This window comes from Schistocerca piceifrons, chromosome X (genome assembly GCF_021461385.2).
Source record: "Schistocerca piceifrons isolate TAMUIC-IGC-003096 chromosome X, iqSchPice1.1, whole genome shotgun sequence".
Taxonomy (NCBI): domain Eukaryota; kingdom Metazoa; phylum Arthropoda; class Insecta; order Orthoptera; family Acrididae; genus Schistocerca; species Schistocerca piceifrons.
This window is the reverse complement of record NC_060149.1, coordinates 344,926,991-344,936,460: the sequence shown is the minus strand read 5'-3', so window position 1 is coordinate 344,936,460 and position 9,470 is coordinate 344,926,991.

Here is a 9,470-nt window from a genome sequence, read left to right as displayed (position 1 = left end):
ACCATGAGACCTTCGCTTTCACGTAGAAGTTCGTTGGCTGTCGAAATGTAACATACATGAAATGATAATACGAACTCAGACAAGAGGCCGAGTTGTTCCTAGGTAAGAAAGAAATGAAAGATTTACTAGAGCAGTTTTCTGATCTGACATCACAAATGCAATTGGCTTATCTTGTGGATATTTTCACACACGTAAGTTTTACTTGCAGTTGCAAGGTTCCTGGAACAGACATTTATAAGGTGTTGCCAATATATTTATCTTTGAATATTAACTTCATGCCTTTGTTAGGGAACTTCAGTTACACATGGGTAAAATTTGCGAAAACAGTCTGCTTTCGTTACATTAAAACCATAATGATTAAGGCAAACATACAAGGAAACATCAAGAGCCATCTGCGAATGCTGGCTAACGAATTCAGACATTGCTTACCAGAATATAACAAAACAGAAGCTAAAGTTGACCAGAAACTGATTCGCAATTCTTTTAGCACTAATGGTGGAGAAGTTTCAGAAAAAAACTCACGAAGAGCTCATTCAATTCCGAAATGATAGAACATGTAAGGACGCATTTGAATCTGGTTCTCTTAAATAGCTTAGGTGTAAAGCAGTTTCATGCACTAAAACTCTAAAAGTTTCCTTGCCCTATCTTAAGCTTTTCTCCACGACTTATTTACGTGAAAAAGGATTTTGTTCTTTGCTGGTAATTAAAAACAAGCCCAGGAATCGATCGAAAGTAAATGATTTTATGCGTATACCTTTGAGCAATAACACTACCCCCAGGATTACCAACTTGGAGAGAAGATGCAAGCTGAAAAATCACATCGCTGCAAATCGAATTTACTTTTCTTCTGAAAATGTCGCGTTTTGTATTACAATAGTACTTTTTCTATTACAACAGTACTGTTAATGCATATTACTTTTGAGTGTAACGAATATGTTAAACGTTTTGTTTAGAGTTTATCACCTTAATGCCGAATGTTGAGAATTCGCATCATGCCAGTGCTCTGCTGATAACTGGAAGGTTAACTATTTTTGAGCGCCATTTCCCCGGGTTCGATTCCCGGCGGGGTCAGGGATTTTCTCTGCCTCGTGATGACTGGGTGTTGTGTGCTGTCCTTAGGTTAGGTAGGTTTAAGTAGTTCTAAGTTCTAGGGGACTGATGATCATAGATGTTAAGTCCCATAGTGCTCAAAGCCATTTTTTTGAGCGCCATTTCCGGTAGGTGCTGATTCTGCTTGAAGCTACCAACGCTTATGACAAGTGCTGCATTCTCCTGAGTGGTTTGGGTATCTCTAAAGAGCCACGATTTGTGATTTTTATCTTTCATCTAGAAATTCATTCAGATATTAACAGATTATTTTTGGATTGACACAGTTTACTTTTCTCGAACCTTATGGTCAAAGAGATATTCGGTTGGGGAGCACTGAGGTAAAGTGTTCGTCCTTCTGTTTTCACCGAACGATAGACGGTAATAAAAACTTACGGCAATTTCGGCTGCCTGAAGAGTTTGCCAGGGATATAGTCTATTATTGCCTAGAATACTGAGATAATACTTTGCAACACCAGTGAGTTTTATGATGTATGGGAAAGACCAACCAGATTTTAAACGCAAGTAGTTACGTGATCGATAAGCTAAGATATAGTAGACAGTGACAGGCATACAATTCAGTCCACATCACGCCTCAGGAAGATGCTTCCCAGTGAAAGACTTCTGTGTAGACGGGACAATGAGTTCTCCTCAGCCTTAGTGACACACTCTGCTAACGGAACGGCTCACACGGTATTCTTGTATCTTTATTCCTTATCTGAAAGCACGCTGTGTTCTCAGCCTCCAACAGTGCCATTTCATGACCTGGCACTGAATGAATGGTGATGTCTCCAAATTTCTCTACAGACTAAGGCATGTTAAGTGTTTATCTTTTCCTCTGTTTTCCGCCTAGTAGATTTACTAAATTTCACGCTTGTGTTTCTGTTTTAGAGGTTTAACCTCGCGTTTCTGTGAGTGTAAATTCTTTCAGTCTGTAGCGCAGTAGTTGTTCATCTTTTTTGAAGACAAGCTTCCGTTCGTTTAGTAAGTCAGCTAATGAGGCTCCAGCTCTCGGCTGATACACACCCACAGAGCGGCGAGTTCATTGTTTACCTCTTCCTGTCTTTTCCTAGCAGTGTATTTCTAAAATCTTGTGCCCATTTCTGTTTAAGATGTGTAAGCTCGCATTTTGTAAATGTAAATTCGGGCAGTCTGTAGCGCAGTTTTCATTTCTTCTGAACGGCCAGCTAGATAGGTCACTGAGGCATCAGCATCCATTTGTGAGACTTCAGGAGAGTATCAAGTTGTTAGTTGGCTGGTTGGTTGGTTGGTTGGCTGGCTGAGGTCGGGGGAGAGGACCAAACAGTGAGGTCATCGGTTCCATCATACTAGGCAAGGATGGGGAATGAAGTAGGCCCGTTTTTTCAAAGGAACCATTAAATCATTTGCCTGAAGCGATTTAGGGAAATCACGGAAAACCTAAATCAAAATGGCCGGAGGCGGGTTTAAACCGTCATCTGACGAATGCGAGTGCAGTGTGCTATCAACTGCGTCACCTCGCTCAGTATACCAAATTGTATATTTAGAATTCTATCTGGTTTTGTAGTTTTCTTCTTCAGTTAGTCTTGCTAAAATGGGTAGGGTGTGTGCATGCTGTGTGCTGACGCAGGAGGGGCTCGCCGCAGTTCGCAGTTCGCGAATAGCTGAATGTGATGAGTGTCAGTAACTTTCAGGCTGCAGCCTAGGTGTGTAGCGGTGGTGGAGAATCTGGCGCGTCGCGTGTGACACATCGGATGTTGCTTGTTTTGCCCACTGGCCCTGCTGTCGAGGCATCTCCTAGAGTACCCGACACAGTGGATCCTCTCTCACAACAGTGTGAGTGACGAGTGGAAAGGCATCCGTGTCGCTTGAGGCGGAGGGCCAATGTGGAGACTGGTCGTCTGGTCTCGTCCACTCACCCTGTCAGTGGAAAGATGGCCGCTTCTTCAGTACGGTCCGATCAGGCAAACGGGAAGGGGGAGGGGGGTTACTAGCCATCGGGAATTCCAACATTAGGTGCGTCATGGAGCCCCTTTGGCAGACAGCGTTCAGTGGTGGGAGGAAAGCCAACGTGCACTCGGTATGTCTGCTGATGGGCCTCATCCGAGGCGCGGAGGCGGCCTTGCCTGCTGCTATCCAGCCTGCAGGGTGCAGCAGTCTGCAATTTGTGGTTAACATCGGCACCAGCGAAGCCTTTCACGTGGGTTCTGAGGCCATCCTCAGTTCATACAGGCGGCTGGCGGAACTGATTAAGGCTGCTGGCCTCACGCGTGGGTGCAAGCAGAACTAGCAATTTGCAGCACTGTTCCCAGTGTTGTCGGGATCCTTTGGTTTGGATGCTCGTTCACATACGGCTGCTGTGACGGAACGTGCTCTTCATGGTCTACATCTGGCCTGGCCAGCAAGATCACCAGATCTCTCACCAACTGTACATATGTGGGACATGGCGAAGCAGGAACTTACTCCTTCTCCAGACTCTCCAAGAACCATTTACGAATTGCACCAAAGGGTGAAAGGTGCTTTGGAGACTCTATCGCAATATGTCATTCAGCGCCCGTACGATAGTTTTCATGCGAGAACACACGCCTCCTTTGCCGCTAGAGGGGAGGTGCACTGTGTATTGATGCGACTGTTACGGCACTTTTTGCTGTGACATGTGTGTTTCATTTGGCCTGAATATATTCCTACGATGATAAACTACCTGTCATATCGCTTGTCAATAGAAAAGATCAAGTCCTTGATGACTTTGCATTTTCATTCCGGCAGTGCACAATGACGGATAGTTAAGTTGTTGGACGACAGAAACTGGCAATGATTCAGAACTATGTTGCTTAATCCGACAAGAGCAACAGTTTTGAACATCAAGCGACTGTATCCAGCAATAACAACAAGTAACTTCTGTGCAGAATGACAGCACAAGCTTCGAATTTTTCACTCAATGAAAATGAAAAAAAGGAACAACTTCCAGTGATACTCCCACAGAAACAAAGTTTCCTTATGCGGGTAAACTGTTTTGTGCCTTACTGTGAACACTTAAAACTATTTTCATTCTGAAATCTCCATCACTAATTGTAATGAGTTGCTACTAGGATATGCAAAAATGTTTCTCATTGCCCGCGATTGCGAAATGGTATTTACTGTCAAAGAAAAGTTGTAACATCATACTGTGCTCAAGAAGACACATTATCCAGATTCACGCTGTTTTCAAGAAAGCTGTGTAAGTAATTATTTCTGGAGAAAAGCTCAATTCATGTAGACTGAACGTGGCATCATGTTTCATTTGCAGTTCACAACGCTGCTAAATAATTCTTTCTTAAGATATTGCTAGAATCATTCGTAGGCAGATAAATAATCACGCAGTTATTCTACTACCGAACTCTCGTGTAATATACTCGATGTAGTGACTGTGTTGACGATTATTCGATCAAAAATGCATTCATTTAATTTCATTATAAAGTTATGCCAATATATATTGTTGCATACAGCTATTTGTTTCAAATATTTAAGGTAATTAGCTCTGTTATTCAATTAAAATGCACTTATTTCATTGCATTCTAAAATTATTTCATCCCCAGTAACCATAAATATTGGACTCGTTTAAGCGACCATCGTGCAGGGCGCCGGGGGAACGTTGCATGTCACAGGGAACGGAGATCACAGCTTAAGCAACTGCAGCCGAAATCCATATGGGACGAAGGGTCGTAATGTGATCTCGCTGCCGACCAGCCTGTTCGTTGATGATCACTGCAGCTCAGCTGTTCGGATTAGATGTGTGGCTCTGTGACTTTGTACTTCCGACTAACAGCGGAAAACCTCGGGGCCATTCGGCTAGCGAGGGCCAAATCTCGACGCATAATCAAGAAGAGCAAGAAAAGGTCGTGGCAAGTATTCCTGGACTCTATCGATGGTCTACATGTTCTAAAAAAGCGTGGAAGGCCATCAGAAGAACTTCCAGTAAATGTCGTCTGTCACTTGAAGCAGCGGTGGTGAAGCAGGGCTGTCCCCACACAATAGCAAAAGACATCATCCAGTCTTTGACTGAGCATTTTGTTATGGCTGATACCACTGCCGATACCTCCTAATACCGAGTCGGAGCTCCTTCTCGCGGCGCAGGGCAGCAACTGGACGTGTTATGGACTCAAAAAGTTATTGGAAGTCCTTGCAGAAATATGAAGCCAATGCTGCCTCTACAGCTGTCCATAATTGCGAAAGTGTTGCCGTTGCAAGATTTTGTGCACGAACTGACCTTTCGATTATGTCCCATAAATGTTCGATAGGATTCGTATCAGGCGACCTTGGTGGTCAAATCATTAGCCCAAATTGTCCAGAACGTTGTTAAAATCCAACCGTGAACAATTGTGACCCTGTGACATGGTGTATTGTCATCCACAGAAATACCATCGTCGTTTGGGAACATGAAGTCTATGAATGGCTGCTAATGGTCTCTCAGTAGCCACACATAACCATTTCCAGTCAAATATCGGTTCAGTTGGGTCAGAGGACCCAATGCGTTCCGTGTAAACACAACCCACACCATCATGGAGCTACCACCAGATTGCACAGTGCCTTGTTGACAACTTGGGTCCATGGCTTCGTGGGGTCTGCGCCATACTTTAACCCTAACATCTGCTCTTACCAACTGAAATTGGAGCTCATGTGGCCAGGCCACGGTTTTTCAGTCGTGTAAGGTCCAACCGATATAGTCACCAGCCCAGGAGAGGCGATGCAGGCGACGTCCTGCTGTTAGCGAAGGCACTCCCGACAATCGTCTGCTGCCAGTGAACGCTTTTCTGACGTATACGTTCGTTGTAAGTGCCACACAGAATTCTGCGATTATTTCATGCAGTGTTTCATGTCTGATAACACTGCCAAGTCTACGCAAACGCCGCTGCACTCGATCGTTACGTGAAGGCCGCCGGCAGCTGCGTGTTCGTGTTGAGAGATAACGCATGAAATTTGGTATGCTGGGCACTCTCTTGACACTGTGGATCTCGGAATAATGAATTCCCTATCAGTTTCCGAAAGGGAGTATCTCATCATCTAGTTCGAACTACCATTCCGCGTTAAAAGTTGATAATTCCCGTCGTGCGCCCATAAGCACGTCTGAAATCTTTCTGCATGAATCACCTGAGCACAAATGACAGCTCCGCCAAATTACTGCCCTTTTATACCTTGTTTAGACGGTACTACCGCCATCTGTATATGTGCATATCGCTATCCCATGACTTTTGTTACCTCATTGTATACCAGGGCCGCAAATATGTAGCTGCATTCACAGGTGGTTCTAAGTAGAGGTCTCCCTTGGCTGATGTGCCGTTTTCTCTGACCATGTCAGCAAAATTCATTTACCTAAGTAATTAACTGCATACAATGCAAAAAGATATACGATTTTGATGAATTGGAGCAGAGGAGATGTGTTAAGGGAAGGGTGTTTGCTTCTGCAGGGTATCAGGGCACATAGGAATGCATGGGAATCGATTAGCAGATGTAGCAACTTAGAAGGCCTGTAATAAAATGGACCAGTGTTGCGTCACTCTAAAAGCTAGCACCTCGTTGCTTAGGACAGAGTTATGCATAGTTGGGAATAAAACTGGCTAGAGAATAAGCTACGGCTAGAAAAGTAAGGAAGGCGGCCTTGGTGTACGACCTTCCAGCTACAAGGGCTTCCTTCTCAGTCGATTTCGCATAGGACACAGCTCAAGAACGCATGGCTTCTTGTTTCAGCGAGAGTACCCTCCTGTGTATGGTGATTGTCGCCTGCAGGTCACAGAGCATCAAACTTTAGTTAAATGTATTATTTTCTGATAAGAGGGCAGCGGCTAATTTAATTGCACATATACTCTCTGTTGCCCTGACAATGAGATGAATGTGGTACGACTTTTAGATCCTGTGAAATGTCCTACATCCTCCCTAAAGTACAAATGAGAACTTCGTAATATATTTTTAGCAGGGTATTAGCTCATACATGTGTTTTTATAAGTGATTTGCGAACCATATACCTCAGCGTAGTCGTTTTAGCGTTCTCTTATTATATGTGTTTTAATAGGAAATTTTAGAACATACTTCTAAATTTACAGTGCTTTAAAGGATGATAGTGTGATTGTCCATGTGAACCTAAGTGAGATTCGGAGAGAAATTGTACAGTTTTAAATAAAATTGCCTTTTATCTCTTTTTAATATTTCAGACGTTTTAACCACGTTAATTTCTAATTATTTTAGTAAGGACGCTGATACCTCGTCAGGAGCCCATAAACCACGGCACGGTAGGCCACGGGGCATGACGGGAATTAGTATGCTCATGCATGATTTGGTTTAGTGTCGAAGCCCTCTTTCATTTGGATGGGTTCATCGATAAGCAAAATTGGCGCATTTGGACGACTGAGAATCTGTATTTCGCGATCGAGAAGTCTCTTCACCCTAGACGGGTGACTGTGTGGTGTGCAGTGTCCAGTCAGGGAATAATAGGTGCGATATTCCTCGATAGCACGGTGACTACTGAACGATACGTGAAGGTTTTGGAAGATTATTTCATCCCCGTTATCCAAAATGACACTGATTCCGACAAGATGTGGTTCATGCAAGACAGAGCTCGACTCCATCGAAGCAGGACAGTGTTTGATGTCCTGGAGGAGCATTTTGGGGACCACATTCTGGCTCTGGGGTCCCCAGGGGTCACTGGCATGGGCCTCGATTGGCCGTCATATTCTCCAGGTCTGAACACATGTGACTCCTTTTCGTGCAGCTGTATCAAAGACAAGGTGTATAGCAATCATCCAAAAACTATTGCTGAGCTGAGAATAGCCGCCGGCCGTGGTATCCGAGAGGTTCTAGGCGCTACAGCCCGGAACCGCGCGACCGCTACGGTCGCCGGTTCGAATCCTGCCTCGGGCATGGATGTGTGTGATGTCCTTAGGTTAGTTAGGTTTAAGTAGTTCTAAGTTCTAGGGGACTGATAACCTCAGAAGTTAAGTCCCATAGTGCTCAGAGCCATTTGAACCATTTTCGAAAATAGCCACTCACGAGGTCATCGACAGCATCGATGTTCCGAAACATCAGCAGGTCATGTAGAATTTCGCTATTCATCTGAGCCACATCATCGTCAATGATGGCAGGCATGTAGAACATGTTGTAACCAAAATCAGAATATGTGTAGTGATTTTCATGTTGACTGAAGTGAGTGAACGCCGTAATTTGTAACTAATTTCCGTTTTTTTCATTATAGTTCAATAATTGTAATCCTCAATATTGCTGGCAGGATGACAGAAAACGCACGTCGAACTGCATCCTTGAGTTCATCAACTGTCTCGTAACGAGTGGCAGCAACGTTCTGTTTAATGATCCCCCGTAATGCATTGTCGCGGGCTGACAGATCAGGACTTCTGGGTGGCCACTTTGAAGTTACAGGTAAATGGATATGGTCACGTCCAGTCCATTTATTGATAAATATATCGGTAGATATTCCTTAACGGCCCGCATCTCGTGGTCGTGCGGTAGCGTTCTCGCTTCCCACGCCCGGGTTCCCGGGTTCGATTCCCGGCGGGGTCAGGGATTTTCTCTGCCTCGTGATGGCTGGGTGTTGTGTGCTGTCCTTGGGTTAGTTAGGTTTAAGTAGTTCTAAGTTCTAGGGGACTGATGACCATAGATGTTAAGTCCCATAGTGCTCAGAGCCATTCCTTAACGGCAGTAACATGGCTAGCTGGTGCTCCATCCTGCTGGAACCATACACGACCGAGCAGTGCCCGATCTTACAGATGTTGAGTAAACCAATCACATAACTTGTTGAGATACGCAATGTGATTCACAGCCCCATCAAAGAAACATGGACCTTCCAAGTGAGTTACAGACATTGCAGACCAGATCATGACATGTGGTGTGTTGTGTTCGACTTGTTCTTAAAAATGTCGATTTTCTTTACTCCAGAAATAAATGAGCCTAGGTTTTGCAGTGCGATATATTACAACTCGTCCGAGAGAAACACTTTCCCTCGTGAAGGAAGAGTTTTAAAGACCTCGAACATTCGCTGATGATGATTTTGCATGTCATTATCATTCAATTTGTTTACAAACGAAGATTTAAATGCGTTTAAATTCAAATCATTCCTCATATGTTTTTGTAATATCGAATATATAACTGCCAGTTTCTTTAACCGCATACGAATGGATCGTTTGGACGAACGTCCGACAGACGCTGTAGCCTCCGTACACATTTGCAGTCGTTGTGGTGGTCGTCCTGAGCGGGGCTTATCTTTTATGCAACCGGTTGCAAAGAGCTTTTTCTCCCACCGGAAAATTGTTGGTTTTGGTTGGGGAGATTGCTGAACCCTTACAGTCAAATTATGCTGAATATCTCTAATTGATTTTACCGTACGGAGTCGTTCGTGAGTCTGCGCGCTCATTACGAACCGT